At 47.9% G+C, this 13,344-nt stretch overlaps 1 long non-coding RNA gene across 1 annotated transcript; it reads right to left on the reverse strand.

Annotated features, from left to right (window-relative positions):
- Positions 1–9,252: 9,252 nt before the first annotated feature.
- LOC105882143 (uncharacterized) lies at positions 9,253–11,770 on the reverse strand. Its single transcript, XR_012920030.1, has 2 exons — positions 11,586–11,770; positions 9,253–9,698 (listed from the first exon to the last, which is right to left on the reverse strand). It is a non-coding gene; the product is annotated as an uncharacterized LOC105882143 (long non-coding RNA).
- Positions 11,771–13,344: the final 1,574 nt, after the last annotated feature.

Below are 13,344 nucleotides of genomic sequence, written 5' to 3' on the forward strand. Positions count from 1 at the left end.
CCTGGGAAAGCCGGCAGACGCCCGCCCCTGTGAGAGCAGCCTTCACGCGGGAAAGGCAAGATTAATGACAGCTACCGGGTGAACAGAATAGCATTTACAGAACAATTCAGGCCCTGGCTGTGCGTGCCAGCCACCGCCGGGAGACTGGCTAAGGGGATTCATTCTTCAAAAGCAGGAGAGCAGAGCGGGCTCACACGGCGGCCACTGCAGCGAGACAGTGTTCACGCGCAGTCGGCCTTGAGATGCAGATAGTCACACACCAGCATCAAGACTTTCCTTCCGGTATCTCTATACCTAGGTAGGATGTTGGTGGTAGAAGTGGGGACCTTAAGGTATTTTCTGGTTGCAACTGTTCCTTCCAATTCACTAATACTTTTTTTAAAAAAACCCAATTTTAGAAATAAGATTATTCTGAAAGTTTACTTACAGGTTTCTCTCAGGTTCTTCTTTGAGTGCAGAAATGTACTTCCCAAGGGGTGAGATTCTTAATATAGAGCAGGAAAAAAGGAACCAGAAGTGACAAGAGGGTCACATCGCCATGAATCAATCTCTTTGTTTCCTCTACAAAGTGACTAAGGCATTTAATGTCAACAAAGGGAAAAACTGATACAAAGGAACAGCATATTCATTTCTAGCAATTTCCTCAGAATAGATGTTCTAGAATCAATTCTAGAAAGTAATGGAACATGCAGGAGTGAGTTGTGCAAGCCAGGACGGTCTCTCTCTCTCTCTGCCCCACCCCAGCGATGGAGAAATGACAAGCCTTCGCCATACCCATCTCCTCGTCCACACTTGAAGAAGCTGATGGCATGAAAGATCCACCTCTGCACTGAGGACCCCAGACAGGTCTAGTAATGGGTGTCGTGCCTCTCGGTCCTGCATGGGACTCTCCATCCTAGAAATTTAGCTTCCAAGCCAAAAGGACCAGCTTGTGTGGTTTCAGGGAATTAGGAAAACCTCAAGACCTTTCTACAAAATGATTCTTTCCTTTTTGATTGAGACCTACAATACCTCTGTAAGAGCTTTTATCTTAGAAAAAAATAAAAGGATCAGAATAGATCTTTGAGCTCCTGTTGGATCCACAGACTGCACGACCCTGGAGGTCCCTTCATGTGAGGAGCTGACTTAGTCCGGAAGGTGAAGAGGGCTGTTGGAGTGAGAGGTTCTCATCTGAATGAGAACTATAACACAGCGTGGGTGTCTGGGAATCCAGAAGCCGCACTGGTGGCTCCAACAGAGAGAAGAGTCAGGGACTGGAGAAGACAAGGGGGGTGGGATCCTGAGGAGGGGCTAAAGGAGGTGGCCCAGGAAGTGGCCCTAGACTTTGGTGATCGAGAGGTCATCAGTGCTTTTGGAAGAGCCGTGTCAGTAGAGGGTGGGGACCGGGGCCAGCCAGTGGGTCACCCTGCAGTGGTGCTGGGTGGAAATGGAGAGGTTGGAGGCGGTGGTGGGGATGCAGTGGTTTTTTGGTTTTGGGAAGACCTGGGAAAACTTTGCACATCAGCTCACCGAGGAGAATGGCGACAGCAGGAGAGAAGATGCTGGGCCTCTTGGAGGAGGAAGGGAGGAAATGTGAGGATGGCTTCAGCCCTCTTGGGGAAGGAGACGATGGAGCCTCTGCCCAGAGAAAGGGGAGGGGAGACAGAGGCTTCTGGCTCATAGAGAGCAAGTCTGGGAGCAGCTGCTAGAAGAAAGCACTGGGAAGAAGAAACTGATGATCTCCCAGTACCCGGGGACCAGAAGTGGAGCCAGTGACATGGTTTTGAGAATCTCCAGCAATTCCCAAGCTTTGGAGGACAAGAAGACAGCCAATTTCGGTTAGATGTTGGAGACCCTATAAGTGGGTGCAACTCAGAGTCGAGGGGCTGGGATGCAGGCAGATGAGAAGCAGCTGGTGCTGCAACATTTCTTCCTGTGCTTCTAGTGAACTGAGAGAATGGACAGGCTCTGCTCTGCTGGGAATGGTAACCTGATCAGCACGGATGTTCATTAATGGCTTTGAAATCTGCATTTAGTGAGCTGGACTCCTTGGCAGTATCTACCTGTACTTCTCAGATAAACAGCCCTGGAACAGCCATGGCTGAGGGGTGAGCAAGAACCCTACTGACTTTAATGCCAGGGCCTGGCGGCCATCAGCCAACAACATCAGGACCAGCACCTGCAGGACTTCCCTGGAACTCTGCCTCAGTGGCCAGCAAGGAACAGTCACCCCTGAAATTACTGTACGACTCTCGGGTCAGAAGCATCTTCCACTTTCTCCAGCCATCAAGGAATCTCTGTCCTGCAGAAGTGACTGTAGATTTGATGTCATAGAAATGTAGACAACAGCAGGCTTATTTCAGATTCCTGCAGCCGGGGAGGGGGAGGGTGCTTTGTAAGGCTGCACCTGACATAGATAAAGGTTGTCATTTTGTCCATTTAATAGCTTTTAACCCCTTACAAATTGCTAGAGTCTTTCCTGAATAACCCGTTAGAGGTCATACGAATCGTACATTGAATGAACAATGTGAAGATTCTGTCCTATGAGTCCAGTTGTGCCATCTCTGCAATAAAGCTCTCTCCTTTTCATTTCAGAGTGACATTCCCAAGTGAGTTTTTCTGCGATCATCAGTTCTCTCCTTCACGGTGACAGATCTTGACTATTTCTGCTATTTTAATGATGAAGCCTTCCAGGGTTTTGCTTCTGTACTGAAGCTGCCTCCCCGCCTTGGCATTTTTGTCCCCCTGGGATGGGAGAAGCCCCATCCGCTTTTTCTCCCGCCCACCTAAGTCCACTTTTCAAGCACAGCTGTCCCCAGGCCCTGTGCGTGGTCCCCAGGCTTCCCTTATGAAACAGGCGTGATTGCAGAAGCTCAGGTCTGGTTGTTAAGACAGGTGCACACGTGAGGCGGTTCAGACAGAGGGACAAGGACGTCACATAGACAGGCCTGAGGAAGCATCTCAGGGACAGAGGGAGAAGGAAGGGAGAGCCTGGAAGAGGTGAGGGGGCCAGACAGTTCACAGGTTGGCGATGGGGCAGGAGCACAGCCACAGAGCCCTGTGAGCACCAGTGTGGCCCCAGCCAACGCTCACCCAGCAGCCCTAGCTCTTCCTTGCGGTCAAAGCACGAACATGAGGCTCACCACTGGCCAGTGGAACCCAGGGGAAGTCTATGAGGAGCTTACGGGAGAGTTTCCTCTCTCTTAATAAGACATGCATAGGAAGGAACATGCTCATCTGCTCTAGACGTGCTCTGCCCGCGTGTGTGACTTCTGCACAGCCGCAGCCCTTTTTGTAACCAAAGTGGGACAGAGCCGGAAGATGGGAAGTGTCTGGGTCCTAGATGGCATCTTTAGCCACTGAACCAACCCTTGATCTTCTCTGCCCTCGGACCCCTGATAACTCCTGATATGAGAGACAATAAATATCCCAATTGTTTAAGCCACTTTTTTTTTAACTGATCAACACCTAAGTGGACATATTAGGAATAACGTTTATGGGGTGTCGGGCAGGTGGGAGGAGGAGGAGGGGACGGGTATACACACTCATAATGAATGCGATGCGCACCAACTGGGGGATGGACACGCCTGAAGCTCTGACTCGAAGGGGGAGGGGGGCAAGGCAATATATGTAACCTTAACATTTGTACCCCCACAATATGCTGGGAAAAAGTTAAAAAATAAAGAAAAAATTAAAAAATAAAAATAGACTTTATTTTTAGAGCAGCTTTAGGTTCACAGAGACATTAGGCAGAAAGTACAGGGAGTCCCATATCACCCCTGTCCCCACACATGCTCAGCCTCCCCCATTCTCCACATCCCCATCAGAGTGGGGCATTTGTTACAGTAGAAGAACCTACACCGACACTGATCACCCAAAGTCCATGGTTTACATTAGGGTTCACTCTTGGTGTTGCACATTCTATGGGTTTGGACGAATGTACAATGACATGTGCCCTCCATTATAGTGTCACGCAGAGCAGTTTTACTGCTCTAACAATCCTCTGCTCCACCTATTCATCTCTCCCCACAATCCTTGGCAAACTCTGATCTTTTTATTGTCTCCATAGTTTTGCCTTTTTCCAGAATGCCTTATAATTGGAACTATACAGTATGTAGCCTTTTCAGATTGGCTTCTTTCTCTTAGAAATATGCATTTAAATTTCCTCCATATCTTTTCATCATCAAGCCACTTTTAAATGCCATTTTATTGAGGTATAATTGGCATACCACAAACTGCACATGTTTAAAGTGTACACGTTTTGACGTATGTGTCCACCCATGAAGCCATCATCACAGTCCAGACCGTGAGCACATCCATCATCCCTGAAGTCCCTGGAACCCCCTGTGGTCCCTTCCTCCTGCCCTCCCCACTCCACCCATCCCAGCTCACCCTGATTTGCTTTCTGTCACTGCAGATTAGTTTGCATTTTCCAGAATTTTATAAGTAAAACCATGGAGTATGTCTTCTTCTTCTTTTGGCTTTCTTCATATACTGGAATTATTTTGAGATTTGTTCATGTTGGTACACACATCAGTAGTTCATTTCTTTTTATTGCTGAGTAATATTCCATTTATGAATACACTACAATTTGTTTATAAACCTGTTGATGGAGATTTGGGTTGTTTGCACTTTGGGCTTATTAAATATAAAATTCTATGAACATTTGAACCTAAGTGTCTGAATGGACAAATGCATTCCTTGTGGGGAAATATCTAGGAGTGGAATGGCTGGATCATACAATAGGTATATGTGTAAGTTTTAAGAAGTGACCAAAGTTTTCTAAAGTGGTTATACCACTTATATTCCCCCTAGTAGCTGTAGTGCCAGCTTCTTGGGAGGCTGCGGTGGGAGGATCACTTGAGCCCAGGAGTTTGAGGCTACAGTGAGCTATGATTAGGGCACTGCACTCCAGCCTGGGTGACAGAGCCAAGACCCTGTCTCTAAAAGTAATACAAATAATGTAAATTGTTGTAGAAAAGTAACCCTTAACTCTATAATTCAAAGATAATTCTCTGTCCATTTTATACACTTCAAATATTTTTCCATTTTATAATTTGCATTTTAGTTTGATTTATAGGTTTTCTTAATATAAAGATTTTTTAAGATGCTACCATTCTTTGTCTTTGAAACCATACATATAAAATTCTACTCTCTGTTTGTTAGTTTTTTTTGGGGGGGGGATTCCCATTTAAATATTTAATCTGTTTAATACTTAAATTATAGACTAGGAAAAACTTTCAACTATGGAAAAACATAAACTTATAAACTAACTATGTCTTCTTTTTTCTCTTTTTGATCTGGCTTTGTTCACGCACTGTAATTATTTTAAGATTTATTCATGTTGTTGCATGTATCAATCATACATTTGTTTTTATTGCTGAGTGGTATTCCATTGTGTAAATATATACTACTTTATTCATAAATCTGTTGATGGACATTTGGGATCTACATTGATTTCCTATCAATACTATAACAAATGGCCACAAACAGTGGCTTGAAACAACACAAATTTATTACTTTACAGTTCTGGAGGCCAGAAGTCTGATATGGGTCTCTCGGGGCCAAAATGAAGGTGTCCGGGGGACTATTTTGCTTTCCGGGGACTCTAGGGAAGAATCTATGCCCTAGCCTTGTGCAGCTTCTAGAGGACACCCCCGTTCCATGGCTGGTGTCCTCCTTCCATCTTCAAAGTTGTCATGGCATCACTGCCACCTCTGCTTTCATCATCACTTCTGCTTCTCTGAGAGGACTCTCCCGCCCTGTCTTATAAGGACCCTTGTGATTATATTGGGCCTACCTGGCACCCTGACCCAGGATGACCTCCAATCTCAAAATCCTTCAATCATATCTGTTTGCCACGTAAAATCACACGTTTACAGGTTCTGGGGATTAGGATGTGGCTTTCTTTGTGTGTGTGTGTGTGTGGGGGGCATTGTTTCACCTACCATAGGATCTAATATTGCTTTTTATCCAAATGGCTCCACAGTTGGCCCAACATTATTAAATAATTAATCCATGGTTTCTCCACTGATGTGAAATGTCCAATTCATCATAAAAGAAATTCATATGGGATGTATATTTATTTCAGAACTTTCTATTCTATTCCTCCGATCAGTAGAACAAAATGCACACCATGCCCCCTGCTATAGTTTAGAGTTCAAGCTTCTTCCCTTGGCTCTTGGCACCTTCACGGCCCTCTCCCGCCCCTCCTCTGGGCATCACTGCCTGCCGTGCCTGGCGGGCCTGCTGCCCTCCAGCCAAGGCCAAGAGAGTTTAGTGCTATGGTGACCTGCCTGACCTGCACATGGCAAGCTAGTCACTAGGGCTGTAGAAGGAACAAGCCACCACCTCTGACTCTGCGGCATTCCTAGTCTGAGGAAGAACTGAATATGTAAAATGAGAATTTTAGCACATCACTGTCATGGTAGAGGCATGTTTTAGCTCACCCACCAGAGGTGCATATTTGTTCCTCAATCTTGATGTTTCCATTTGTTAGCATTCATTAAGAACCACCGTGTTATTCATTTCATCAAATAGCAGAATGTGTTCAAATCCTAGTGTCCCCACCAGCATTCGAATGTCTGTAATAGCGTGTCTTACCATGGTCCCTGGTAAAATCCCTGTAAGTATCCTGAGCTCACATGGACGGGCTGTCTGGTATTTGCTCCTCAGCCGGGCAGGACATGCTGCAGGTATTTTTCTAGCCATTATAGACATCTCTCTCACTGTCAAGTGGTGTGTTCTCCAGCAAGTCACTTAACTGCCCTGTGTTTCTGTTTTTCCATTTCTATGTGGCAGAGTAAAACCAGGTGATCTCTAGAGTCATTTCTAGCTTTAAAATTCTATGACTCCATTATCTCTGCCACTGAACAATTATCAAATGTGTGGCTCTGAGTGACACCAACAGTTACAGTCTCTCCCACATCCTCTCCCTGAAACATGTTGATCTGGAACCTCATTTGATTCCTGAAAACATGGGCTGTGTGCATGGTGAGATAAGATCAGAAATGCTTCCCAATCACACCTGGAAGGCAGTGATGGACCCAGTTCCACGGTACAGCACCGAGGAGCCATCGCTGCGGAAGGTTAGGACCCCGGTTTGCAGAGGGGTCTAGACTGAGGCTGGGGAGAGATCCTGCCAAATAATAGGTCACAACAACTTGCTCCCCACACTGGAAGTTCACTCCAGAACCTGAAGATCTGGGTTCAAAATGGAAAGTTCAGTTAGACAGAAGATAGAACTTTTAAAACAAACACAGAAGACAAGGGAGTGGGGCAAGTATTTACCTCTTGAGATTAAAACATAATTTAATACAATGTCTTCATACGATGCAGCCATAAATAGAAATGAGGCAGCTCTTTAGATACTGAAGTGGAATGATCTCCAAGAAATACTGTGTGGGAAAGCATACTAAGTGGGAAAAACAATGAGGAGCATAATGATGTGTATTGTGCAAACCATTTGTACAAAAAGGATAAAAAAGACCATATAGGGATTTTATTTTTATCTACCGCTGTCACTGTCCCTCAAAGAATACTCAAGAAACCATGAACTGTGGCTGCCTCTGAGTAGGGACCTGGGTGGCCAATGGACAAAGGTTGAGGAGGGGGACTTTTCGCTGCATTCCTTTTGGTATATTTTGAATTTTGAATCACACAAACTATTGCCTATTCAAAAAATAAATAACATGAAAACCCCAACAATTATAATACAAATAATTATAAAATTATAAGTTAATACATAATTAAGTTAATAAAGTATAATTATGTGTTAATTATATTAATATGTTTATATAACTATATAATACATCAGTATGTTGCTATAATAGAAATACTGGGAAAATAAATAATACAGCAGATGGACTTGCACTTGAAGCCCAGTTACTAGCTGGGTGGTCTCGGACAAGTCACTTCTCTCTGAGCTTCTGTTTTACTCTGAGCTAAATAGCATCTATTATTATTGCACAACTTCAAGGAGAAGTTGACAGCAGGCAGGGGAGCTGGTGACCGGAGTAGGTGTCAGCTCTGGGACCAGCTGTGGAGAGTGGGGACTGGTGTTGCAAGGACCACAGGGACGCTGGGTACAGGACGGGGACAGAGGAGATGAGGGGAAAGGGGTGACAGAGAGTCTCTCCCTGGGGAAGCAGCTGTTCCTGGCTCCTAAGCCAGAGACGATTTTGTAACTCTAAGCCAAGGCTCAAAGAGTTCCTCCTTTTTCTGGAGCTTTCTTAGTCCCTGGCCTCATCTTGGCCTCTGTTCCTGTAGGGCCATCAACGGGAAAAACATTCTGAGTTTGCCTGCCTGGCCTAGTCCCTGATGGCTCCTTGGCTTGGCAACAGCAGAGAAGCAAAATTTCTCCTACTCGCTCCCTTGTGCGTGGGTGGCCTGGGGTGGCGTGGTGGCGGCTGGCCACAGCGTGGTCCGCCAGGCTGTCTGTGTCATTCCTGCAGTTCCTCATTTTCAGGGATGGGAAAGGGTCAGGAATCAACTGGCAGGTCTTGAGATAGGGAAGTGGCTTATTTTCCCGCTAGTTTTTCTTGTGGGTAAAACAGAGGCACCGAAAAGCCTGAGTCACCCGTGCAGGGGCTCAGAGCAGGGCAGGGCACCAACGCCCGGGATCCCAGCGCCCCGCCCAGCGCAGACCTGCACACCTCGGTCCACCTACTTCCTCCCTGTGGCCTCGCCTTGAAAAATCAAATTCTGTAAGGAGAAACCAAAAAATTGAAATAAAGATTTCAACAATATAAGATTGAAATAAAACTTGGTTTTCATCAGATCACTGTTGGCTCCCCTTCCCCTCCCCCCAGGCACAGCTGCTCACTTGGAGCCACAAGATTAATGGGAAAAATGGAAATAATAGTTCTGTCCTAATTTAATTGTTCCTTCTCTGTAGGCATCACGGCTCACTCAGCCTGGCCTGCCTGAGTACCTTGAAGAGAGCTAGATTTAGAAGAAACATTACTCCAGCTCTCAAGATGGAAAAACATCTAGCCAGGAGGCAGAGACTCTGGAAAATTGCTAATAAATTGTTACTGCCTGCTATTAAAAGGATCGATAAGATAAGGCCAGAAATGACTGATGGGAGGGCCTTGTGCTTTGAGTACTAATGGGGACGGCGGCGCCCGACAGCTCAGAGCAGTCTCTGGCTGGGGCGGCACGTGCCCATTCACCTCCTTCAGCAAGACATCTGCAGCTTCATTCATTGCCCTGCCCATCAGTAGTTATCGACGGTGGTTATGAATAATTAAATCAGACGGCATGTAGGGGTGCTCAGGTGTCAGGGAAATTGCTTTATTTATGTCTGTAGCATTGGGGATGCACCAACTTGCCTCCTCTGTAATTTTATGTGTGGTGCTCTTGTAGGGCAGAATTGGGGTAGGAGGTGCTGGTTCCTTGTGGGGCCAATTCAAGACAGGAAGGAGACCAGATATGCCCCTGGCTCAGCCTCCACTGCAGCCGTGCCCAGCTGCCCTGCACGCCTGCCCAGTTCATGCATCCTGTTCCTGGAGGTGGCCCTGAGGGAGGTAGCAGGGTCCCCACAGCCAGCGGACATCTCGTGCAGTAGCTCTGCTGGGGGACCAACCCCTCTTCCCAGCTGCAGAGCTTCCAGGATCCAAAAGTGAGGTGTCATCAAACGGCCTGCCTGATGGTTCATCCACACACGTCTGTCCCTCCTCTCACTTTCTTCTGCTTGTCAGCGGTGCCAGCAGAGAGGCCTGTGGTGGGATTCCAAGGAGCCCTAGTAGCCGTGTTAGCTGAAAGTTCTGCCTGCTCTCCTCAGGTTCTCCCACAGGCTTCCCAACCCCTAGATCCTCCTGAATGCCTTGGACAAAGCCATCTCCCTACCTAACCTTTCCCCCAACACATACAAGGACCTGCGTTTGCATTCTCAGGGATCATTCTGGGCATCATTGCAAAGAGCAAGGCTACGCTGCGAGGTGGCACGAGTGGGTGGGGGCCAAAGCTGGGGAGGGTGAGTGGGCAGGAAAGCTCAGAATCTGGACTTGGCCTGAGCATGAGCCATCTCTGGGCAAAATGGCAACAAAAACAAATCATTTTTGATGTAAGATGGCTCCTTTGCCATCTCTTCTCTCCTTTCTTTCCCAAATGCCCTTTGATGCATTCCTCTTCTGCTCCAGGGAATTCTGGATTTTGTTGCTTTTTCCTTCCCTTTCTTCCAGACCAAACCAACCCAGTCTCCTTCCCGCAAGGCCTCACACCCAGCCAGTGGCCATGCTCGCCAAGCAGCCTGGTGTCGTGGGCTTCACGGTAACCATTTAGCAAGTGGCTAATGACTACTGTGTGTGGGCAATGAATGTCCTGTCCTGGAGGGTTCCATGGGTCATCACTCATTCTCATGACTGCTCTCCCTGCCATGCAGGAGCACCCTGAGGAGCAGAGACGAGCCTTGCACAAGGGTACGCATCACCTGTGTTCTGGAGCTCTGATCTGGCCCAAAGCCTGGGCTGTGTAGAGGCTTCAGGAAGGGGCGTCTCTAACAGGACCAGTTAAGGAGCAGAAGCAGGGGAATGGCAGGGGAGTGAAACAGGCCCCAGTCCAGCGGCATTCTTGGCATTTGCTAAGATTGGCAGGCAGAGATCGCAGGAAAGCCAGGACGTGAGGACATGGTGGCCGAGAAGTGAATGACACCAGAGACTGGCAACTTCCCAAATCAGCCTCGGGCTGCCTTATCTACCAGAAACAACAACGCTGGTGTGTCCTTGGTCCAGGGAAATTCAGCCTAAAAGCTACTCCCAGGCAATATAACCAGAGACTAACCAGAGAATCACAGGCGATGAAAGGGCCTGGCCTCTTTGACGGGGGACTCCAGAGCCCAGAGGGCCGGAGGACGGGTAGGGTAGCAGGTTGCAGACTTGGAGATCTGCTCATCCCCATGGCTCAAGCCCAGCTTCCAGGAAACCCACACTCCGGGGGTTCACCATGTCCTACTCAGCTTGCTGGAGGTCAAGTGCAACCTGGACCCCCTGAGCCCACAGACTTCCAATCCACACTTCTCCACTGTGGAGCAGCTGCTAACTTAGGCAGCTGGCCACGTGCCACAAAGCAAGTTAGGCAAACATGGATGGTGGCTCCCAGAGACAACTGCATGTCCTCCTACCTGGGGACCTAATTTGGTGGGGTCAGAGAGAGGGCTTATCCACACATGCCCAGAAGCAAGCCCACTTAGATGGTCAGCAGGGTACAGGCTCTGGTTTGATCCAGAAGCAAGGGGACAGGGCAGGGGCACAGATTTGGAAAGTGAGGGTCGAACGGACGGCTGAGCATTTTAGGAAGAGACCTGCCATCCACTCTTGGCCTGAAGGTGGCAGCTCTTCCCATGTCTGGAAAGTGTTGGGAATTTCCTTCTCTGAAGCTCTTTAAAGTAGGCCAGCTCCTCTCTCCACTGCCTGGAACGTCTCCAACCTTCGGAGATTATGAAAGAGCCTCACTTCTGTTTTCAGAGATTTGTTGGTGGCATCATTCACACCACCCACAACTCTAAAGCCTGGGGTGGCACAGAGCAGCCTCTGAACAAAGGGCAAGACCCTCACCCCACCTCACCCCCACCTCCAGGAGCCCCCGAGGAGGCTGGGCAAGTGTACCCTGAGTGTCAAGTTGATATGGATGTTATTATCTGTCATGCCACCTGCTGGTCCTGTGGCCTTGGCTCTGAGGATGAGAGAATGCCTGTGATTTCCTCCCTACCCTCCTGCCCTCTTGCCTTCCTCACAAACAAATCACCTTCCAGGAGTCATCAGGCCAGGTAGGTTAGAAAGGTGAAGACGGAGCCTGTGAAGAGATGGAAGCCCCCATTGGTCCAATGGGATCCAGTAAGTGGATTCCAGGCAGTTGGCGTCCAGTGGAGCCGGCAGTGAGGCTGTGCCACTGGGGTGCAGAGCGCACCCTGCTGGGCACACCGGGGACTGCAGCTCCAACCTCTGCATCTAGGCAAGCTCGGGAGGGACTAGTTCTAATAGCGACAATAACTGCTGATGCTGACTGTGTGCTTGGCACTCTTCCAGGTACTTTATATCTATTAATTCGTTTCATGCTAACAATGACCTTGTCCTGTTGGTACCTGATTTTAATGATTACGAAACCGAGGCACAGAGAGGTTAAAGAACTTGTCCGAGGTCATACAACTGATAAGTGGCAGTTCTGAGATTCAAACCCAAGGCAACCCGGCTTGGCACAAGAGACTATTTTAAAGGTTAAACTGAGGTGCCTCTTAAAGATACAGTCAGTGTTGCAGCCCAACCAGGGTCATTGCCTGCTGCTCAAGAGGAAGCCAAAACACTGAGATGCAGGGGGTACAGCAGGTGTTTCGGTGGAGATGAGTTTAACACTGTAGGTGCCACATGAGGAGATGAGAAGAATTTCTAAAATCTGTCTTCCTGAGGATCAAGAGAAAGGTTTTTTAAGATGGGTTGGCAGGCAAAGGGGTAGGCAGTTGGGTCCGCTGGGGATGAACTCATAGGGCCAAGAAGCAGAAATTGTCTTCTTGTGCTGAGTCAGTTCCCAGCTGCGAGACCAATGGAGTTGGTTCCTTGGGGAAGAGATCTCAAAGACCAGCCTTAGGTTTCACAAGGATGATATTATCTGTGGAAGCAATGAGAAGAGCTAAGAATCTTTATGGCCATCAGCTATGTGACTCCTGAGTAGTAAGCAATTATAGGAAAGCAAGCTAGGAAACAGTGGCTGGTTAGATATATATTTTAATTATGCCTATACCTTTGCAGAGCTCAGGTCCCTACCACTGTTCCCACCTTACAGCCTTTTATTACTTTTATAAAGGGAAGTTTTATCAGCACCACTGTGGACAGAGGCTGGGTGCAGAATTATGGCGGAACAGGTTTCCGGGCCCGAGTCTGTTCTGTGTACAGAGCACAGAGCTCTGTCACTTGGCCACCAGTGTGGCAGTGGTTGCTCTGGGGTCCAGGTGGCAGCCAGCAGAGCAAAAGGGCAGCTACCCTTGGGTAATGAAGCCGCAGGGAGCTGATTCCGAGGGCGTTGGGCCTCTCCCGAGCCCCCTCCAGCAACACCGAGCTCTGTAACTGCGCTCCAAACCTGAAATGGTGCAGTGCAAGCCCCTGACAACACAGCAGACGCAGGGGAATACAGCAGAGTTAGAATAACAAATGCCAAATACGCAGTGGGAGCTACATAAACATTGGAATGGAAATGAAGTTAGGTAACACACAGCTCAGAATGGACTTTGGGGACTGCTTTTCTTTTTTCTTTTCATTCTGTAGATGAAAGAGAAAATTAAACACTAAACATAAAGCCAATGTTCAGGGGGAGAAGAAATCTGCTAGGCCTGCCTCTGAGGCCCCCATCAGGCCTGAAGCCTGGTGCCTGGGC

Source organism: Microcebus murinus, chromosome 7 (assembly GCF_040939455.1).
Source record: "Microcebus murinus isolate Inina chromosome 7, M.murinus_Inina_mat1.0, whole genome shotgun sequence".
NCBI classification, from domain to species: Eukaryota; Metazoa; Chordata; class Mammalia; order Primates; family Cheirogaleidae; genus Microcebus; species Microcebus murinus.